We start from the raw sequence: 12,017 nt of genomic DNA, 5'->3' as shown, positions 1-12,017 counted from the left end.
AGAAACATTAATCTTGATATAAATCCCCAAATTAAGATCTCCATATCTATGTACTCCTACTCCATCGATTAATTTTTTAAAGTTCCAACTTTTGCTCCTTCAAATATTTATCCATCTATTAATCTTGTAAGGTTCCACCTTTTTTCTCCTTCAAATATTTATTAATATCTGCAGAACAATTACTACTATAAATATTATCACTTTTAGTTGTTTGTTTATTCATTATTCTATCTTAATATTTCCTAGGTGAATTATTCATTATATTGCTAACTAAATCTCGTATTCCTACTCCATCAAATTAAATGAACCCCAATTCTAAATCTCCTATTCATAGTTCACCGTTTAAATAATAAATATACATTCTAGTCCTAAAAGAAACATTAATTTGAATATTATATTTTGCTTTTAATTAAATTTATATTTTGTGTATACTTTATTACCATTAAATTAATTTGTTTATTAAATACACGTATTAAGGATATAGAGGTAGATTATGCATATATTGTTCATGTATTTAATGACTTGTGTGTGGCATACAACTTTTAAAATATGATCGGATAATATATTTTTAAATTTCTTCCTCTTTTATTGCATGTATTTAAAAGTATATCTTCAAAATTTAAAATATTAAATAAAGATGTATTATTAGCAAATAAATAATATCGGATCTCTTATCAAATTAGTCTTTATAAATTTTAATTCAAATAATTTAATAACAAATAATTAGCGCCATGAAATATTAAAAACTTGTTAACTACTAATAATTATGGAACTGTAAATAATCAGATCTATAACATATGATAGAAATTAATTACTTTTAGTTAAACTGTAATTTTGAATATTAATAAACTTATTCTTTTAGTAACTTTTTAGTCACAAAAATGTTTATAAAATAATAGAGTGTTTAGCTCAATTCACTATAACATCTATCAAATTAAAATATGATACTATATTATATTCTCCTAGTAACTAATTAAGTACTATATGGTTTTGATTTTAAGAATTTTATAATTTTTACTTTTTTCTAAAATTTTGATTTCTTTAATCGAACCTCGATAAAAAAAATCACATTTATTATCTTATCTATTTCATATTTTTAATATTTTCAAATAATAATTTCTCTTTTTACTTTATACAAAACTCCCTTTGTCATATAGAAATAGGCCGAATTTTCTTTTTCGTTCGACCCAATAAACATGGAGTAATAAATTAAAATTTGATATCTGGTGTAATAATATTAATTGAGTTTAGTATTTATGGTTTTGATTTTAATTATTTTATAGTAATTTTTAACTCTTAAATTTTAAAAATTATAATTTATTTAATTTATAATTTTGGAAGATTATGTTGAACCCCGAAAAAAAATTAATCCCATGTTTATAACTAATCTATTTAATATTTTAAAGATATGTGACTAATATTTTCTCTTTTTCGTTATAAAATATTAGAGTTCTTAGCTCAAATAATTGTAACATGCAACAATTAAAATTGAATATATAAAATATGAAATAGTACTCATTAAGTTTACAGTTTTAATTTTAAGAATTTCATAATTTCAAGTTTAATTCTTTACTTTCTAAAATTTTAGTTTATTTTAATTCTTAATTTTTGGAATATTACATTGAACCTCGATAAAATAATCACTATGTTCTTAATTCATATATTAAATATTCTAAAAATATATAGTTAATATTTTCTCTTTCTTTAAAAATACTCCATTACAGTTCTTGGTTCATTCACTATGCCATGCAACAAATTAAAATCTTATCGTACTTATACTTCGTATGATATATAAATACTGATTGAGTTACGTTCTTAATTCATGTATTTATTAGTTTTAAATGAAATGTGTGTGGAGTGAGTTAGTGGAATATGCGGCCTATTACCATTTAAAGTACAAATTAACCGGGACTCCTATTCGTGGACGGACTATAGTGAAAAAACGGGACTCATATTTGCGGACGGAGAGAGTAATTAATAAAACAATCATTTCAAAAAATAAAGAGTATATTTTTAAAATTAAATTTACTTATATGTTACTCCATATTACTTTTTTAACAGATTTAACTGTATTAAAGTCCACAAATATTTATTCAATAAATTATGCATATATTCATCACCAAGAAAATAAAATGTTTCAAAATAAACTATATTAAAATTAATTTTCATTAAATCACTGAATTTAATCAGAACGTTTATTTTGTACTGCATTTATAACAGTTAATGAAACATAAAATTGGATGCAATTATTTAACATATATATTTTTTATTATATTAGTATAACATTATAAAATTTAATTAATATAAAAAAATTGAATATCGCAATTAAACATTATAAGTTAAGAAAATATACAAACAATATCTATAACATAGTAAGAATTTAAAATTTGTTAATATTTTTAATTTATAAGTTAAATTAAATTAAATTTATAAATTAAAATTTTTATATTACAATGTATAAATTTAATTTAATTTAATTTAATTTAATTTAATTTCTATAGTGTATGTACATACTAACAATATACAATATTATTATTTATAAGTATTTGAAACTAAAATTTAAATATATTTAATAATATTATTAATAACATAAATCTGCACACATGGAAGATAGTGGGGATGAGAAAGAAATTGTTAAATAATATTATAATGCTAACTCTAAAAATGTGGAAGACAGAGAGACGAGAGAACTGCATTAAGAGGAGAGAGAGAGATAGGAGCAGAGGGGAGAAGTTATAGATAAGTAATATATTAATTAATTTAAAAATAACAAAAAATTATGAACCGGTTTTGAAACTGAAATTCTTAAAATATTCAATTATGTATGTAAAATTTATGTACGTCTGTAATAAAATAATAGCCCATATCTTCAATAATAATTAACAATACAATTTGGACCATATAATCTTAGGATCTAGTGACTACCATTAATCCCTTTTTTATTTTTAAATGAAAAGACAACTTTGATATTTGAATATAAGATCCCAAACGGTTATTCTTCTGAAATCCTATATGGAAATTAATTTCGCTCTTCTAAAATATTTCAAAATTATAAATTTCACATAACTTTTTTGTGACGAATTTTAACGAAATCCTAATTGTTATCTCAAATGCTGAAAAAATGATATTGTAGCACAAGAATAATGATATATTTTTTTTGTGATGATAATAAATATCATGTTTCTTAACAAAATGAGACTGAGTTCGAAGCAGAATGATATTGCTCAATAAAGAAATCGATACTAAATTCGATACAAAACCAATAATTAAATGGGTTAATTGCGTGTAGAATCATAGATCAAAATCCGATTTATCCTACCCCTTTCAAAAAAATTTGAATAACAAGCCATAATATTTCAAAATTCCCAATCGTCTCATTTGATCAAATTTGTGCTATTATTGTCACGACCGCACTTTGCCAAGGATAGCACAAGTGGATAAATCGCGACTAATTAAAGGATTTAAAGAAATATGGAAGCAATGAAGATAGAACTTGCACATTGAAAAGTCAAACAATATGATAGATAAGATCCAAGTATTCGATTACAAGGATTTGAATAACAATGACATTTCATCAAAATGAATCAGAGTTTCGATGGTGAGAGTTCACTATACTCTCTTAACAAACTGCAGTGGAAAGGTCCAAAGAACAACCTCACGTATGAAGACACGAAGCGTCGAGAGATCCACCTTATTTACTTAAGTAGCATCGACTCTGATCAACACGCCTCCGCTCTATTGTTTAATCTGCACATTTATAAATACATGCAGGGCTGAGTACAGGAGTACTCAGTGGACACGTGCCAAAAACAAAACATAAAAAATATAAGTTGTCATCCATCAACTGTATCACACATGGGTTTTCTTAAAAGGCCCGAGCATACTAAATTCTTTTGTGATCTTAAAAGTCCGACTGCAGTCTAAGTTCTTGATGTATTCCTCCATGTCTGAGAATCCAGTGTGCCGTGAAGGTGGCCGCCTTCACAAGCACCCTCGCCGGCCAACCTCTCTAGGATGGTTCACAGTGCTCGCGCACGAAACTCCGAATAGGATTTGCGGTCCTATTGGGAACCAAACTCGTTACCAAATTTTTGGCATCGCCAAACTTTCGGCATATAGCCCTCACAGACAAGTCTCGAAAACAAACATTTTATGACATGACAACAACTTTAAAATAAATCACATCTCCATTTTTGAGAAAGGATGATATTTCATAACTTCAAAATATTTGCTTTATATCCACACTATAGTGCTGGATATTAAAATAAAGCCCACCTGGTATGCTTATCTCCAATTAAAATCCTCGTTTGGCCACACTTGCCCTAGAATAAATTTTCCTTTAGAAATAAATAGCGTAACACGCTAATTAGTACTCGAACTATTTTTTTTCAGAAAAAAAGGAAAAGAATGCATGTATCCTATAGGGTCGCATCTATCTCTTAGTCTCGGCTCATAGGATTTTTCCTTAATCCTAACTCGGATTTATTGTGCGGCAGTACTAAATTGTTCGCTTTACTTATCTGGGAGAAATTCTATTATCTCTTAAATAAAATGTGGATTCTTAATATCCTCCTTAAATTCCACCTTCTTTGGATTTTTCTTAAGGCCGCCCATGGCGTCGCGGGGCGACGCCGGTCGGCTTTCGCGTTTCCCGTCCTTAATATCTTCCGTTTCCGGACTTAGCAAATTATTTGAGAATTACGTTCCTAAATTTTTCGAGCTCCAAGCTCTCCTCCATAAGTTATTTTTTTTCTTCGACAATATTAATTCCAATCCCGACAAATAAATCATGTAGTCCAACCTTAAGTCCAAAAATCTCTCGGCCCGTCTAATTTAAATGAATGCCACATGGTCCATTTCAACAATAAATGAGGCAGCCCATTTGTTCTCTTAATTCACTTCTAGGCCCAAATTCTCTTCAGATTCTTAAGGCCCAAAAACAATCCATATACTCCCTTCCACTGTGACTCTTTCTCCCCCATCCTTATTCCAATTTCCTTATCAAATCGAGATAAAAAAAAAAAAAAAAAAAAAAAAAAAAAAAAAATCTGATTTCTCTCTCAATCTCTCATTCGATCACTGTCGAGCTCGCCGTCCGTCCCTCGAGTCGGCGCACCAGGCCGCCGGCTACCTCGCCGGCGCCCTCCGTTTCCGCCCAGCTCTCTCACTCTCTCTCGGCTGAATTCGCCAGCGGCAGCCCGTCGAGATCAGCGACACCATCGCCCCTCTTTCTATCTTCACTCGGCGGCATCAGCACCAGTCGCCACTGCCCCGCGCTGCTGCTACTGCAGCGCCGCCGCTCCGGTCAGCCCTCCGGAGCTCCGTCCCGATGCTGTCGTCTCGGAGCTGCCGTAGCTCGACTTCCATCGGATACCCCTCATTTTAAAGCTAAGTCTCTTTCTCTTATTTTCCTTGAAAGCTTGTTCTATTTAGCTTGAGTTCCCCGGCAGTAGCTTTGTAGAGTTGGGGGTCTTAATTATGTGTTTCACTTACTGGAATGAGCTTGGTATTTGGGGCTAAAGTTTGATCCTTTAATTAAATATTGCTACTGTTGCGAGGTTCCTAAAGCCATGATTCTATGTTCTTGAGCCTAGCATGATGTTCGAAATAAAGCAGAGGGTGTGCTGGTGTTTTACTTCTTTCTTGATGATTCATTCGAACGCCGGACTGCCCTTAAGCTCGCCGCCACTCCTTCCTCTCTTGCTGCACTTCTTGTGATTTGTGAATTTCGAGAGGTGTGAGGAAGGAGGTGGTGGTGGGCTGGTATTTATAGCCGAGCCCTTGGCTCTTGTGGCATTTTTTTGGCAGACATTGGAGCTCTATTTTGAGCTAAAGGTTATCCCCTCTTTTGTATTTGATGAAAAAGGTGATCATGCTAAATTGGTGAAATCCTTGGAGGACCTACTCCTTGTCTACGATGCTTCCTATTTTGGGCTAAATGGTTTCCTCACTTTTGAGCTTGACAAGGAGGCTTCCCATGCCTTATTTGTGAAAACCTTGGAAGTCCACTTTTTGTTTGATCTTGGTGATCTTGTCTACTGTCATTGTCTGCTTATGGGTTCCTATTCTTGGCTCCTTTTGAGCTTTATAATTATGTTGATCCTACTAGATTGGTGTAAGCTTTGAGGCTGCCCCTCTTGGCTGTTATCTCAGCCTCGGTTGATGGGGAAAGAGAGTACATTGTTGCTTCTAAAAGGCCTTAGGGATGAGCTCACTCTTTGCTCATTCTTGTTCTTTTTCTTTCTTGGGAGATTGTATCACATAGATTTGCATACTTACTATTTTGGAGAAGTCTTCCACCTTGAGTCTTGTGAAGCCAAATTCTCATACCCTTTTTGGTGTTTCATTTGCAGGTACATGGTTGTCCATACTTGGTGTTTTGTGGAGCAACAATGGAGAGGGAAGAGAGAAGGATAGGAAGATAGGATTTAACTAGTATCTCACAAATGTTGTACCACATGATCTAATCCATATATGTGTAGTCCCTTTCAAAGTACTCATATATACTTGCAATTCCATCATTCTTGTAAAAATACTTCTCAAGTACTTTTCTAATAAAGTATATCTTTTACGTTTATCCTTGAATTAATTTATTTGCCCTTTGATTCCAAGTGTCTCTTCGTCCAAATTTTTTTATACTCCAAAACTTCGTGCACGAAAACTCGGGGTGTTACAATTATATTCAGTTTCTTAAGCTCCAAATTATGTCGTTTAATTATCTATATTGTCTGATGCAGCTCAACCGTTAATGGCATATACAAGAGGTCCCGTATGATATCTACTCATATATGGGAAGAAGAAGACAGTGAAGAAAGAAGAACGAGATAAGCATGAAGAGGGCGCAAAACATATCCAAGAAGATTTGGATGTCTATATACTTTGGAATCCTTTTTTGGTTTAGGACTCTATTCAGTACTCCCTCCCTCCGACTCATAAAATATGTCACACTTTCATTTTTAGTTTGTTCCATAAAAGATGTCACTGATGAAAAAAAATCTCTACTCACATTAATAAAAATATATACTCCCTCCGTCCTATAGTAGATGTCACACTTTCCTTTTTAGTTTGTCCCACAAAAGATGTCATATTTCTTTTTTGGAAAAAGTTATCTCTCACATTAATATAAATATATTATTTTCTCTTTCCACTTAACACACAAAACAACACATCCTAAAATCTCGTGTTAATCCCCAAGTGTGACATCTACTATGGGATGGAGGGAGTACTATTTTTTCTCTACACTTAACACACAAAATCTCTCCTAAAATCACGTATCATTACGTAAGTGAGATAGCTATTATGGAACTAGGGAGTAGTATTTAATTATTTCCTTTCCAGTAATTGTTTTTCCTTTCCTAGATGAAGTAGGATTCTCAAGTAATTGTTCTTAATTTCAAGTTAATTACAGTTTAATTTAGGGCATTTCGATTCTTCAACATGAAAGGATATGGGCTAGATTAGATTAATATGGATTAAGTAATTATAGTTGGGCTATAATTATAATTAGTCTATAAGCCCAACAATCATGAAACCCTAATGACTCTTTGTCTATATAATGGTTATTTATTCTCCATTGTGGGAGATGAGAAATATCGTAACATTAGAGAGAAAATACGTAAAGCTTTGTAGAGAATTCCTAGCTTTCTCTATAGAGCGATTGTACCGAAGAATTGTTCCTGCATCGGATCAGAATACACGTGGACCTCGATAGTAGTGGATTCAACTTGCAGGACACAATCGTAGAAGAAAACACAACAACAAGTAAGATTTAGTTCCGTTGTGTATTACGTGCTCAACTTGCAATATGATTATGAATCTAGATCTGTTATTCTTGTCTGCAATTTCCGCTGCGCTCATTAGATGAATACAAGAATTCCTAACAGTGGTATCAGAGTTTAGGGCTCGATTCATAATTAAATTTGTTTCCTAATTAATTTGTGGATGATTTTGGAAATCAAAATTCTGAAATTGGATTTCAAAATTCTTTCGAAACTAGTGCACCATACGACGCAATTAATGGTAGTTTCGAAAATTTGTTTCCGCTGACGCAATTGGATTTCATCTGTACAATAGAGCAGTACAGTTGATGCAATATATGGAAGAAACAATTGAATTTTATGACGCTAATGCTCTTGTCGCTGGGTTTGCCAAATGAAGGTTTTGGAAAATTGAAATTGGATTTCAACTAAAAGATAATAATTTTATTTTCAACCATATTTGCAATTGAATTTCGAAAATTGAAATTGGATTCCAATCAATTTTGAAATTAAATTTGAGGATAAGATTGGTTCTGGGAACAAATCACCGTCATGAATGAATCTTATTGACCAAGTTTTGAACAACGGAGGTGATCGGTGCTTGGCACTGGAGGGGTTGCTAGTGGTTCGGCGCCGTTGCGGCGTAAATCCAGCCAAAACATTCATCTCCATACAACCGTGCTATACTTTGCTCGACATCTTGGAGATGGCGATCGATTTCCAAGAAAAACGGACTTGGAAGAGCCTCTTCTGGAGACGATGTGACCATAAGAAGAGAAAAGGAAGTCGTAGCAAAAGCTACTGCCTCAAACCCTAACGGGTCTCAGGACTGGATCGGGTTATACCCGATTCGGGCCGCGGGTTTAAGCCCACCGTGAGGATGTATGTGCTGGTGCTATGACTGTGCAGTAGCTGCACTACTTTTATTTGATTCATTTAATTGATCTGTGAAAATTAGTTTCGAACTGAAGGTAATTGTACATATTATATTAATTTGGAATTAACATAGATCAGATAGTTAGTACATTAATTAGATTAATAGATTGTGATTCATCGTTATTATTTTAGAAATAATAATATTGTGTATCTTTTATTGATTTTGAATTAATCATGGACAATTATTATAATATAGATTATTATTTAAATTCATTAATTCGATTACTGAATACTGATAATAATAAATATATACTCCACAACACAATATTAATTTGGAATTAATATTAAATATGTATAATTATATTAATTTAGAATTAATATAATTAAATCCACATTTAATTAGAGAATACAATTTGATTTTATTTGTTGAGCATTATTTGATATCTTATGTGATAAGCATGCTATTTGATTTTATGCTTATTTATTTTAACTATAGTAGTTAGAGACTGTTTTATTGTCTGGGTAGGCGACGCCCAGTATGTGTAGTCCGTGTTATACTATGTCTGGGTAGGCGGCGCCCAGTATTTGTAGTCCGTGTTATACTATGTCTGGGTAGGCGGCGCCCAGTAATTGTTTAAGATTTTAATATTAGATATTAAATTGACAATTAGTATCACAAAATTATTCCCCACAAAATATAAGTCTCGTTTTGAAACAAACGCGACGTCCATCACAATTGTTTGATGCTCTTAGCCTTTTCGACCACGAGTTTTACGCCCTCGCGTTTACTCTAAATCTACAAGGTTTAGGCTCATTCATAGATGCATGGTTGGCATCGTGTGATGGGGTTGACTTGCTTAAATTATTTTTAGTAGCCCTCGCAACCAGAATAATTTATGGACGTATATTAATTAGATTAATAAACCAAGAATTGTAAAATTATTGTTACAATTGGCTTGGAGGCCTACCTGGTGATATTATTGTAGTCATCAGCCCTCGCAGAGGCTGCAATAATATAGACTTGGATCTTGGACCACTAAAATTTATATTAGATATAAATTCGTATTTTATGTTTGGGGGACATAATATATGTTAAAATTAGTGGGAGCTAATCAATACAATAAACCCTTGTTTGATTAGTGATGCGATTGTGATCTTTGTATGCTTTTCTAATTTGCTTTTCGTTTTATTTTATGTTCATATAATATGTCAAACTTATCTTATGAGTGTATGATGGAAACAAACAAATTGACTAGGTCAAATTTCACGGAGTGGCAGAGAGACTGCCCAAAACTCAAGGCACAAGGTGCAATGAGTGGGAGCTCAGCTATGTTTGTCATTGAGATAAATATGTCTATGAATAACTCACAATCCTGGGTATTGGATACCGCTTGTGGTTCACACATTTGTATAATGTGCAAGGTTTAATTGACAGCAGGAAAGTGAGGCCTGGGGAAGTAGACCTACATGTTGGAAATGGAGCAAAAGTTGCTGCCGAACTCGTGGGAACTTATAGATTAGATCTTCCCTCAGGACATAGACTAGATTTACATAATTGTTATTTCGTTCCAGTTATTTCAAAGAATATTATTTCCATTCCGATGTTGGACATCGAAGGTTTTTCCTTCCATTTTGCAAACAGCAGGTGCTCGTTTTCTAATAATGGATTGTTTTATGGAAATGCCTCTTTAGAGAATGGATTATATATGCTTGAATGTAAACGGGATATTCTCAATGTGCAAAATAAAAGACTTAAGCTATGTAATACGGATAATGCTACTTATCTTTGGCATTGTAGACTTGGTCATATCAATGAGAAAAGGATAGCGAGATTGAAAAAGTTAGACTATCTAAATTCATTTGATTTTGAATCATATGGTGCTTGTGAATTCTGTCTCAAAGGAAAGATGACTAATAAGCCACTTTCTGGGAAAGGGGTGCGTGCTAATGATGTGCTAGAGTTGATCCACACAGATGTGTGCGGACCGTTTCCAACTCAAGCAAAAGATGGTTATTCGTACTTCATTACTTTCACTGATGATTTGACAAGGTATGGATATGTGTATCTTATGAAACACAAGTCTGAGGCCTTTGAGAAATTTATAGAGTTTAAGTGTGAAGTTGAGAAACAACTTGGGAAAAGTATAAAAACTCTTCGATCAGATCGAGGAGGAGAATACTTGAGCCGAGAATTTCTTGATTACTTGAAATCGCATGGAATTCAGTCGGACTGGACACCTCCTGGTACACCACAAATGAATGGAGTATCTGAAAGGAGAAACCGAACATTATTAGATATGGTTCGATCCATGATGAGTTTAGCTAGTCTTCCTATATTTCTCTGGGGTCATGCTTTATTGACTGCTATTTACATTCTGAATAGAATTCCATCTAAATCAGTTGAGAAAACACCATATGAGTTATGGTATGGCAAAAAGCCTTGTCTTAACTATATGCGGACCTGGGGTTGTCCACCTTTTGTTAAGAAACAAATGACTGATAAGTTGGAATCTAAAAGTGAAAAGTGTTACTTTGTGGGATATCCTAAACAAACTAGGGGATACGATTTCTACTGTCCTGAAAATCACAAGGTGATAACATCAATGAATGTGACGTTCCTTGAAGACAGTTATGTCTGCAAGGAACAAGGTCAAAATACAGTAGATCTTGAAGAAATTCAAGAACCACAAGTTAACAATGAGGATGATGTATTGTCAAATGGTTTGAACAATAACTCAGTGGGAGTTTTTGATGATCTATTGGGAGGGGAAAATACTATTAGAGGAGACCTTAGAGGGACTCTCGAAGAACCTCCTCAAGACAATGAGATACATCAAATACAAGATGATACAATAGTTGCATCACCTCTACCTCAAGAAGATCATAGTGATATTCCTAGGCCTACTCACAATCAGAATGAACAGCCCGAGCCAGAAGAAAACCAACTCAATAGGCCTAGAAGGATTCGTCGTGCACCTGAGAGACTGAATCTAATGGTTGAGAACCAAGATGATGAAGTTGATTTAGATGATGATGAGCCTAAGACCTATACCGAGGCGGTGTCGGACACCGATCGAGAGAAGTGGCTTGAAGCCTTGATATCTGAAATGGACTCGATGTACTTCAACTTAGTCTGGGAACTAGTTGACTTGCCAGATGGGGTTTATCCCATAGGTTGCAAATGGATCTTCAAAAAGAAGAGAGATGCAGATGGCAAAGTACAAACCTACAAGGCTAGGTTAGTGGCAAAGGGTTATAGTCAGTGCGAAGGCATTGACTATGATGAAACCTTTTCGCCAGTTGCTAAGATCAAGTCCATTAGGATATTACTTGCAATTGCTGCATACTACAATTTCGACATTTGGCAAATGGATGTCAAAACCG

The sequence above is a fragment of the Salvia splendens genome, chromosome 1, assembly GCF_004379255.2.
Source record: "Salvia splendens isolate huo1 chromosome 1, SspV2, whole genome shotgun sequence".
NCBI lineage: Eukaryota > Viridiplantae > Streptophyta > Magnoliopsida > Lamiales > Lamiaceae > Salvia > Salvia splendens.
This window is presented reverse-complemented; position numbering follows the sequence as displayed.